This window comes from Castor canadensis, chromosome 15 (assembly GCF_047511655.1).
Source record: "Castor canadensis chromosome 15, mCasCan1.hap1v2, whole genome shotgun sequence".
Taxonomy (NCBI): Eukaryota; Metazoa; Chordata; class Mammalia; order Rodentia; family Castoridae; genus Castor; species Castor canadensis.
The window spans coordinates 23,913,294-23,925,429 of record NC_133400.1 but is presented as its reverse complement, the minus strand read 5'-3'; the positions used below and the strand labels follow the sequence as shown (position 1 = coordinate 23,925,429).

Here is a 12,136-nt window from a genome sequence, read left to right as displayed (position 1 = left end):
CTTTATTGGGAATTCTATACCCTTGTCAAATTGAGAGCGACACAGGACATTTCTTATAGAAGTGAAGGTCCTCAGAGGTTATATGTGGATTTGATACTTTATATATTTTGTGACTAATACACACTAGGTGCTCAGTAAATATTTGAAAGAGAATTTAATATCAAGCAAAGAAGATCTTTAATAATCTTAAATGAATTAACAAATGGATGACATTTTTATTTGACCTCTTTAAAATCATTGTATTGTACCCTTCTTTTCACTCTATTTTCCTTTCTCCTCCACTCCTAATTATGTCTTTCTCAAATTATGTCTTTCCCAAAATAGCTGAAAACGTTGCTTAAAATTGCTCCCTGTAGTCATATTTACAGAATTAATCTCTCTGATCTTTTAAAAATTTATGTTTTTTCATAATACAGGAAGTAGTTTGAGCATGCCTAGTGTCTTTAGTGCCATCAGAATTTCCAAGACTGTGATAATCAAACAGAATATGTGCCTATCTGGTGTAAAAATATCAAAAACTGTACCTTTCTACAATTTAAAGTGAAGTGTAAATAATTTTAGTAAAATCTGCTGCTGTAGGTATTAAAATGTTTCAACTTCACATTGTTCAGAATCTTAAATTGAAAGGAAATGAATATACAAGAAAAAGTGATGACAGAGGGCTAGTCATATGTATATGATCATTACCAAACTGCATGCTAAGTAATAACTGAACTCAGATATGTGCCCTTCCAGAATATTGATAATAGGCTTGAAACAGAAGAAAGTAGCAAATTCTTAGAACTTTGTTTCAAATAATTTTAATTCAAATGCATAAAAGAACAATGTTTCCAAGTTTTAAAATAATACATGTAGAAGATATAAGTTTAGCTAAGAATAGTACATCAATAAATAAATGGCAATACTTAGTTATTCTCTGTGGCTATCAATATGTATATGTGAATGTGTTACTTAAAGTGGTATGTGTGTTTGTGTGGGGAATTTAGTAAGATAGAATATGTAGGTGGGAGGGAAAGAGGGATGAAAGGAGAGAAAAGAGAGAGAGAAAGGGCTTGAGCTTGAGTGTACATATCTTTTCTTTGGTAGTTTGAGATAAATTAAGAAATAGTTGTGAGATCATATTTATACATTTGGTTTTACACGTTTGTGCTGATATTGATAGTTTATATCACAAAATATAGAATTAAATAGTTTTGTATATTAGTCAGGGTTCCCAGAGAAACAGAACTAATAAACTAGATTATGGATAGGTAGATAGATTCATAGAGATATTGATACAGATTAAGTTATATAATATCAAACTAAGATAGATATGTATTATAGGAAATCGATTTACATGATTATAGAATGCAGACTAAAAATTCCCAAGATCTGTAGTTAGCAAGTTGAAGAACCAGAAGAGCATATGATGTAGCTCTTGGAGTCTAAAGACCTAAGAATCAGAAGAGCCCATGACAGTATTCCATTCCAAATGTCTGATGGCTATAGATTCAGGAAGAGCTGATGTTTCAAAGTCCAAGTGCAGTGAGAAAAACCATTGTTCCAGCTCAAATCTATTACATGGGGAAATTCACTGTTACTCATCAGGGGAGAAAGGGTTTTTGGGGATCAGTCTTTTTGGTCTTTCCAGGTCCTTTAGCTGATTGACCAGTGCTCACTCACAATAGGGAGGCAATTTTACTGATTCATATATTAATCTCACCCACAAGGACTGTTACAGACACACTCAGAATACTGTTTGATCAAGTGTCTGCACATCCTGTAGTTTTGTCAAGTTGATACATAAAATTAACCATCACAGAAGCTTTGCTGTAGTTCATATTTCAAAACATGTCAAAATGTCCACATGGTTCATATAAATTGTGAATATACTTGGCCGACTCTGTGAACCTTTCTTTCCTTCCTCTATGCTTTCACTTCTTCTTTTATTTCCAATCCAATACAGATAATTTCAAATATAAACTTATTTTATTAAAAAAAAGATAAGTGAGGAGGACTTGGAGAACATTTAGGATTTTGGAGAATACATTTCAGAATACATACTTAAAAACTTTGTTCTGAATGCACCCGAATAGCCTATATGAACAAAGAGCCTGTTCCCTAATTTTTACCTAAAAAAACCTTCATGAAGCTATGGATTAAATAAATAAATGACTTTTTCAAATTTTCATGTTTTACACACAGATGATTACAGCAAATAGGAGAATTAAAATTTGTATCTGGTTAGTTTTTTTTACTGGTATGTAAGGAACATTCAGTGGATTTTTATGACACACAGATAAACAACAGGATTTAAGGGCTAATTTTCAAATTCTTCCTCTTTTTTCAAAATAACTTTGAAATGGAGTATGATTCACATAAACATTTCAGAAGCTTTGTGGAAGTAATAAAGTGTATAGATTAGCTTAAAAAACAAAGTGTGTGTAAAGTACTAGCAACATGAAGCATATATGCTGCTGATTTTTCCTGAGGGTCTGTCTATACTAGACATGGTAGAGCTGGGAATAAAATGCAAACAGTCCACTAACAACACTGGATTTCAAATATAACCTCCTCTGTAAAATAAGGATAATAATACCAACAACATCTAATGTTTACCTTGAGAGTTAAAAAGATAAAACATCCAAAATACTTAGAAACCTCTCTAAGAGGCTGGGGTTAGAGCTGCAATAAATACAAAAAGGAAATAACATTTATTGTACGCTACGGAAACACCCTGGAAAATGTCTGCCAAGTTCAGAAAGTAGAGATAGTCACCTCCTGCATTTATTTTGTATTTTCCCCACTTCCCAGTTTAATTTTGTGAATGAATTGGTTTGACAGATGGGCCCATTTATCATCCTTGCAAATCAATGCCATCAACTATTTCTCAGGTTTAATTCGAGAGATGAAAGAATCAGGTTTGGTTTGTATTTTTAAAAAGCTACCCATGACAATTTAAAATGACTATTACATTCTAACATTTCCAAAAGGCGAAAGATGAAAAACACAAGTATCTATGTAGCAATGAAGGGCAGGTAAAACATGGAACCAGACAGTGAAGTTCCAAAACAGGAAAAATCACAGCTTAATATCTTTTCCTCATCTCTGGGTACCAAAATGTTATTATTCTGGCTAATGTGTAACCCTCCTTTTAGAAGAAAAAGCAAGAATAGATGGATAATTTATGCACACTTAACTAAGCAATCTCTTTAGCCTTTCCCTCAAACGGGGAGAGGGGGTAATGATCATGTCCTTTAAGAGTAACTTCAAAGATCAACGAACTTTTGGATGAAAGAGGCATTACATAGATAGATAGATAGATAGATAGATAATGAAATTCTAGACCTCAGAATTATTACACTGTAGAAGTATAATATTTTCAAATTTTCTTAATCTCTGTGCATCTGGATGACCCTCTTCTGCACATATGATTGTAAGACTTCAATTTACTTTTGAAAAGAACTTAGGGATGCCCATCTCACCCCAATCAAGTTGCAATAAAATTAATATTAGAAATGGTTAGAATACATTGCATATTGTCTTACCAATGAAAGTAGCATTTTATTGTCAAGGTCTAAGATAAAAATGAAGGAGCAATGACATTACACCTTACCATGAAAGAACAGCCATCCTGGGCTTCTATAATGCCAGCTCAGTAAGAATCTTAGGGATGACCCCATGTTTCTCTGAATCAGAATTCTTGATACAATCCATTAACCAAAGACCACACCACTGAATTGATATATGAAGTCAGAGATGCCATGTTTGAGAACAAGAAAGGTGGTTAAATTCTATCATCTTGTTTTTTTCAGCTAATTAAATTTTGCATCCATAGTCCTGTCAGCACCATAAGATTGCCAAGTGTATCTGCACATGGCTGTAGGAACTACTTTACACAATTTGCTTCACACTTTTAGATCCTATGTTCATTCAGTGCATTGCTTCCATCCAGCTATTTTCATTCTTCCATTCTTTTTCCTCCTTTCTTTCTTTCTTTCTTTGGTAGTTCTAAGGTTTGAATTCAGGGCCTCCTGCTTGTTAGGCAGTTACCCTAGCACTTGAGCCATGTCCACAGCCCTCTTTTGCTTTTTATTCATTTTGTGAATAGGGTCTCACATTTTTTCTGGGGACATGTCTCAGACTATGATCCTCTGACTTATGACTCCTGCATAACTGGGATTACAAACAGGTAACACCATGTCTAATTTGTTTGTTGATATGGGATCTCACTAACTTTTTGCCTAGACTTGCCTTGAACTGTGATTCTTCCAATCCCACCTTCAGGGATTATCAGTGTACACCTCTAACCCCACTGGTCCAACCATTTTCTGATAGAAATATGCACCACAGCCACAAAGAAAAGATGCTTCCCTCAAGCAACCTGAATTACATCCCAGCAGGGCGGGGACTGCCTGCCCCCAAACTAAGTCACCCAAAAAGAATGATACGCACTTAACTGACCACTCAACTCCATATTATGGGCCACTATTCTTCTGATTATGGAGTTATCGGTGATAAGAAATGATTCACCAAGAAATGCCTATGTTGGAGCGGGAGGTTGCTTAAACAATGTATACACATGTGAGTAAATGTAAAGATGATAAAATAATAATAAAAAACCAAGTGCCTATGTTCAACTTTTGATTCTGCCACTTATTGTGTGAGCAATTATCTACACCTAAAAAATAGAAAAATATATTTGATAAGGTTGAGTAACTAAGAGAAACACAAACCTACAGACACTTCCTTGTTCCGAAAATAACAAAAATAGCATTAGTTTATTTTAGGAACTATTTTGTACTACTTCAAAAGATATCAGGTTGTTGATAATTCAAAATACCATCTCTATTAGGGAGACTTTCAAATTAGATTTTAATGAGAGCTGAACAAAAGCTTAACAGGAAAATATAAATATTTGTGAGAACCACTGGTCAAAAGCCTCTCACAATATGTCACTTTATTATTCATTGTAGAAATTTTTAGTTGTAACTTACTATCCCCATTTTACAGAGGAGGAAGCATGGCCAGGGAGAAGATGCTCAAGGTCATGAAACATGAGATACGACTGGGATCACAATAACAGGAACAACATGAATAAGGAGAATCATAATAATAACAAGAGTAATTACAATCATTAGCAAGCTTACTAAACCCTAGACCTCTTGCTGAAATAATAACATCTAAGTGTTTACTTATTTCCCCACCAGAACAAAAATAGCATTTAGAGCAATGATTCTCAACCTTAGTTTCATATTAGAATTACCAGGAACAATTTTATAAAACTATATTGATACTCTTCATCCATCTCAATATTTTGCTTTAATTAACTACTATAGGACCCAGATATTGTTATCTATTTTTAGTTCCCTGGTAATTATAACTTGTAGCCAAATAGAATACTCCTGCCTTACCTGTTGAAAGTTACTTACACTCATGGAATTGTGATCCATCTCCAAACTTGCCACTTAAACACTTACTAAACTCTCTGTAAAATTCTAGCTCCATATTCCTTTCACTGTGCCAGTTGCTGTCCCTTCTTTCCCAAGCACATATTGTCTTGGCTTTCCTACAGACTTTGGCTTCACACTGAATTCTTTTAACACCTGTTTCCACTCCTTCCCCTCCCCTTTGAGCACAGGGGGAAGGAATAATTCTGAGTTTCAGCAGAGTTATTAGCACCTCCTTGTCAGACCATATCTCACACTTCCTAGCTTATAATATATCTCTGCTCCTGGACCACAGGGTGCTAGTCTAATACAAGCTGGCTGAGAAGAAGAAGAGTCGTAATACATAAGTATGGTGTTTATAGCAATAGCTATTATTAAGCTGGCTTCCTCTTGAACCTCTACACTCTCTAGCACACAGTACCAGATAAAGCAGATATAACTGGAAACTTTCTAGTTAGAGCATGTATATTAGATCTCATTACTACCTCATCAGAATTAGCTTGGAATGAAAGTTGAAAATGTACATTTCTGAAATGAATCTATGTCTTCAAAATATGAATCCCTGATAGAATTAGGCATCAATACATTTTCAGATGTTTCTGATAAACATAATCATTGATGATGTAGTCTTTAAACAGGGCCTACTTCCAAATCAGGATGATGAATTAAAACTGTGGCAGGATATAGATCAGAGTTTATTACCAGAGGTAATACTGGTATTTTGGAGTGCATTTTTTTTTTGCCTGTAGGGGTGATGGTTATGATGTCCATGGTAAAATAATTTGTAGTATACTTTGCCTCATCTCTTTGATCATGATATTCACATTACCTTTGGACATTTCCAAATGCCCCTGTGGGTAAGAACAAAATTAGCTTCTGTTGAGGACCACATCATAGATGAAAAAGTTATGCCATGGTCACCAAGCAATCAGGGCCAGTTTTATAACATAGTGATCATTGTTAATTATATTATGCAATTGATTGTATGGCTAATGCATGCCAAAATCTTACCAGGCAGTGTATATCATTTAATCTCCTCTGCCCTGAAAGGTAACATGTTGTTCTAATGACACAGGCAGCAGCCTTTAACTGCCTAAGTTCTTATCTTACCTCCATCACTTTATAGCTACACAATGTCCACAATACTTTCAGTTTCAACAATAGTAATAATGAGAGTGATAATAATAGTGTCTGTCTGACAAGTTGATGTGTAAATTACATAAAAGGTGCTTTTAAACAACTAACATTCTTTTTTAAAATTTTTTTAAAAATCTCATTTTACACATGAAGTATTAGCAGTGCATATGTGTTAAGTAACTTGCCCCAAATCACAGAATTGAAATATCTCATAGTTTGGATTAAAATAAAGGACTGAGTCTAATGATCTCACTTTTCACAACACAGCACTCTAAATTGCTAAACATATTAGTGCCCTTCACCATACACTTTGTAACTGTTGTTGCTGCTAGAGTGACCTGTTAGCCTGGTCCAGATGATCAATGCTTGTGTGGATATTTAAACCCATTGAGAAACAGAAGTTATCATATTATTGGCAAATACATTAAAATCTAGTGGAATCTTCCATGTCTTGATAGGAATAATTAATGGAAGCAAGGTGCCTTAGGAAAGTTGACAGAAGTGTGAGAAAACTGTGATCTACTCTTAGATTGATATTAACAATCTGAGAACCAGAGATTGGGGGACAATATGTTGAATTTTTCTTTATTCTACATTGTTTAAGTGAAGCTTGACTGTCTTTAATGTGTCCTACATACAATATGTTCTCAATAAATCTCTCTAGAAAAGATGAATTAGTGACTTGAGTGCATCCTCTAGAAGGGATGAATTAGTGACTCGATTATAAACCCTGGTTTCTCACACCAGAATTTCAAAAGAGGCAACACATTTTATTTTCATTCCAGACCCCCTCGATATGCTTGTACCACAATATTAAGAAAAAAATTCTAGTTTAGTAGAGTTTTCCATTGTTGAAAACAATGTATTTCAAAGTACTTTATTTTTGCACAGTTCATTTGGGTTCACTGTGGAACAGTAAAAAAGTATTTATTCCAAAGATAAATAAATATGGTGACTTTAAGTTTTGAAATTTATTGTTTTACCTCCTGGGGAAATATAGCAAACAAGGGCACACATTATTCTGTCTGAATAATTTGTTTGCCAGATGAAATCCCCAGTCAACAATTAATATTGCAGGTTCTGTGAGAGTTTAATGTATTTATAGATAATTTGTAAGTACTGAATTTTTAAGTGGTTTTAAATATCCAAGTAAGCAATACGAGCCCGGAATAATCTGCGTCCTCATTTGCTAAACAATTTATGATGGAAAACATTACTACTTTCTGATACCATATTTTTATTTTATCTTTTAGATTTCTAAAGTGCTGTTCAACATAATTGGGGAATTTCAACTGTAAATCTCTAGGGAATTACAGTAATAGTTATCAACTATGAGGAGGAATAATTTCCTGATTAACCTGCGTTTTATGAAAAGGACCATTAACTTTTTTAGTATTAGCTGTACTCCCCATCACTATTACTTTACTGCTTGTGCATGCTTATTTAGTAATTGACTAGAAAAGATGGTATGTACACCAACCTGTGTTCTTGGAGAGAAAAGCTTTATAGAATTAGATCCAGAATTGCTATTTTAAAGAGACTCTGATTTGAAGAACAGATGGGAATGCTAGAATAGATTTGATTAATATTTTTAAATGTTAAAAAATTCTGACTGTACAATTTATTGAACTTATTGCATTAATTTATTCAATTTACTTTTGAAAATAAGTAGCACTAAAGATGCCCCTTAAATTAGGTGTATACAAAAGGAATAAGACAGTGTTTTTATTGAGACACATTCTATATAATGGTGAATAAGATGAAGTATTTCCTTTTTGGACATTATAATACAAATAGTAGAAACTTCTAATAATAGCTCATTTGAAAATTATTCTTGATAAGACAATTAAAAATCTGACGGAAGGATTATGTTCACAATGAAACAAACATGGGCTTTGGAGAGATATCTTTCTGAGTTTGTTTTCTTGCTTTGCCATTTCCTAGTGGTGTGTCCTGTGGCAAGATTTTTATTTATTTACTCATTTAATTTTAAATTTACATTTAATAAAATTTAACTTTATTTTTTGTGTTCAGTTCTAAGAGTTTTAACAAGTGCATCATGTAGTTTAACCACCAGCGAAATCCAATCAAGATGCATAAGAGCTCCATCAAACAAAAATATTCTCTTTGCTGCATCTTTGTAGTCAGTGTCTCTTCCATGCCCTGGCAACTGCTGATCTGTTTTCCTCCCCTAGTGTTCCCATTCCAAAATGTCATTTAAGCTAAATCTCATGTAGCCTTTGAGTTTGGCTTCTTTCACTCTCCATAATGTATACTCAAGAAAAATGAAAATTCATGCTCCTATAAACCATTATTTGAATTTTTATGAGTGTTATCCATACATGGCCCAAACGGGAAACTCACTGTCAACTGTTGAAAGTATAAACATTTTTTTTGAAACAAGGTCTCACAACGTAAGATGTAATTGTGGTCTAAATACACAATTCTCCTACCTCAGCCTCCTGACTGCTGCACAGTAACTCTTATAATGTCCCCTGGAATAATACTCTAGGGATCAGCCATTGGTGCACACAACTACATGGACTGATCTCAAATGTTAGCAGCAGGTTTTTCTTTTCTGCTATTCTAAAGCTTTTCAGAGAAGTGAAGGAAATGTCAGCATTAAAAGTTTATGGTAAAAGCTGAAAAATTCAACATAAAATGCCTTGCTTTGTGTTTACCCTGTAGAAGTTGCTCAAAAACATTTTTAACCTATTATTATAAGTGTTCTCTTTATTTTATTTTATTTTTTTGGTGGCACTGGGGTTTGAACTGAGGGCCTTATGCTTGTTAGGCAGGTACTCTACCACGTGATCACTCCACCAGCCCTACAGCATTCTTTGATTAATAGAAAATCCTAGCCAAAAATGGTGAAAACAGGAATATAACCATAATAAAGATAATTTCAACAACATAATTGCCAGAATCCTGGTTATGGGAAGATAGGATAGCTAAAACTTCAGGATGTGAATATGATTTTTCTGGTTCATGACAGTGGGAGGAAGAGAATATCTATGTTCCAAAACAAAGTCTATTCTAACCATGTATGGTTGCTGACCTTTAAAATTATAGTAATAGGACAAATAACAAAAAAAATCTAAAAAACAAATAATATTCATCATGCAATATATTCTTTATAAAGTATGGTGCCAAGCTCTACTTTGTAAATAAATATTCCTGCTTGATCATTTCCATATTTTGATACTTATTGTTAACATCATAGATGTTGTTAGTTGTTGCAGTGGTATTATGTGCAGGAAACTATGGCAAGCTAATTTCATGTTTTACCTTAGTTAATACTTACAACAACCTTCTTGGACAATTGTTGTTTGTGGCTGGGGTAACTGAGATAAGATAGGTTGAGGAATTAATGGAAATTAATTTAGAATGCAGACGTTTGACATGAATAACCCAGATAAAAGTATTCTGCCTCTTGACAAAAATGAGAATGTCTATTAAATATAAACAGTTTCAGCACCTTCATATATATATATCTGTCTTGGGAAATTATGTTGAAAGGAAGTCATACTTGTGATATGCTACTTTAGTTTTTTTTTTAATTCCATCCTTACTCTGAACAATTCTTACTACATAGTCACTTGAACTTGGACTTACCATAACTAGACTCTAAATTAAGACAGGGTTCAGAATGGATTTTATTAATCTCCAACTTCTTTCAAAATGTATAGTAAACAACTTTAGTTTGCCTTTTTCTAAGGTAAAGTGATAAATCAAGTTATGCAATTTTGATTAGTTTGTAATTGCTATTGCTACACTATTGTTTTTATTTTTGCTTTTCAATATATGAATGTAGGAAGTAGAATTAAAAATAATGTGAGTTACACTTTATTATATTTTAGTTTACTGGTTTAAAATTTTTCTGCAGTGCTTTTACCTGCTTGCCAAGATAAACCCTTTCCTTGAACAAGATAAAAGATGACTTCCAACCAGTTGCCCCTCACCGCACATTTTCAAGCACATTTTTTCAAGTTCAACTGCAGGAAGACTCAAGTAACTGATATTCTGTAGGGACACAGCCCAGCATGCAATTTTGTGGTTTACCTAAAATGCTATACTCCTTCTGACACTTAGTCACATCCTACCAGTGAAGAATAAAAGTGCAAGGGATTCTGGGAAATATGTGGGTATTATTTTAAAACCAAACAAGTATATATAATTCAAGATACAAATTTTTTCCAGTCTTATTCTTCCTATTCAGCTATACAATGCTTTCTGAGCTACCTGATAAGGGGGAGAAAGGGCAAATTCTTTATATACTCATAAAGCTAAAGCAATATCAGCAAAACAACGGTGTGGGATGCAATGAGTTTTAAATCTTTGAGAGTCTAGAAGTATGAATTTGTCTTATCAGAAAATCAACTGTACATAAAAAGACATTTTCAAAACAGGAAAGAATGGCTGGAAAATAAGTCCAGTCTTCACACAAAAGTCAATTCCAAAGGAAGTCATTTACATTATTTTTAAAACTAAATATGGTTACTCTGTGACATGAAAATTTTACTCTTTGGTATAAACTCAGTGGAATTTCTTCTTAGTGAAAATGGGCAGAAATATTCAGTCAGGAGTATGTATTGAAATGTTCATACCAACACTTAATAATAGTAAAAGTTGAATATTACCAAAATTTCCATCAACTGTAGAACTGTAGAGTAGACAAATGGATATACTTGCATAAAGAGAAAGAAGACAGATACTATGGAATTTTAATTATATACAGTACAAAAGCTGAAAAAACTAGGCTATGCTGTTAGAAGTCAGATAATGCTTGCTTTGAGGCTGGAGAAAATGAAGAAAAAGAGCAGGAAGAACTCACATGGGGAATTAATAATGTTTTGTTCCTCAATCTGGATGTTAGATACACAAACATAGTATGTTAAAAAAGATTTATTAATCTGTTGATATGTGATAAATGCACTTTTCTATATAAGTATTAAGCCTCAAAACAGCATTAAAATAATAGCTAAGCTTAAGGTTAACAGTGAAGAAAAGGGAATATCATATGCTTATGTCATATCTCAGCAGAAAAAAAGCAGAGTTCCCATGGTAGGTCTCTCTGTTTAATTGCTTCATTTAGCATATCTCGGAGTGGGTGAGCAGGAGGACCACAGACTGTCATATTAGTCAGAGACGGAGTTCAATTCCCTACTCTACAAATCTCCAGATAGGTGAACTTGGGTGAGATTTTGAGAGGCATTCAAAGCTCAAAGGAGCACTGTGAGACTTATTGATATTATGGGTTTAAGTAAATGAAAAGTAACTAATGCATATAAAGTACCTGGTAGACAATACAGCATCCTCTCCATTTCTCCTGTGCATACACATGCAAATGAAAAGAGAAAAAATGAGCATATTAATATTCATGGCGATGTAGAAATTTTAAAGATATATCAACGCCTTCTGATGTTTAGTAGGAAGTTGCTTCCCAGTTCTGGAATTTAACAAAGCATGGGATTTTAGAAATGCGCTGGAATATTCATGCAATAAATAAGCAAGTGCAATAACGTACAGGGTAGAAAGTTCAGGTCGTTGCAATCATGGGGTTAATGAGC

At 33.7% G+C, this 12,136-nt stretch overlaps 1 long non-coding RNA gene across 2 annotated transcripts in view; it reads right to left on the bottom strand.

Annotated features, from left to right (window-relative positions):
- The window catches only part of LOC141417190 (uncharacterized), a 216,193-nt gene that overhangs the window by 95,546 nt on the left and 108,511 nt on the right, over nt 1-12,136 (bottom strand). For both annotated transcript variants that reach the window (XR_012441778.1, XR_012441779.1), the window contains exon 4: nt 11,863-11,895. This is a non-coding gene — a long non-coding RNA (uncharacterized lncRNA). The remainder of the gene's footprint in view (nt 1-11,862; nt 11,896-12,136) is intronic.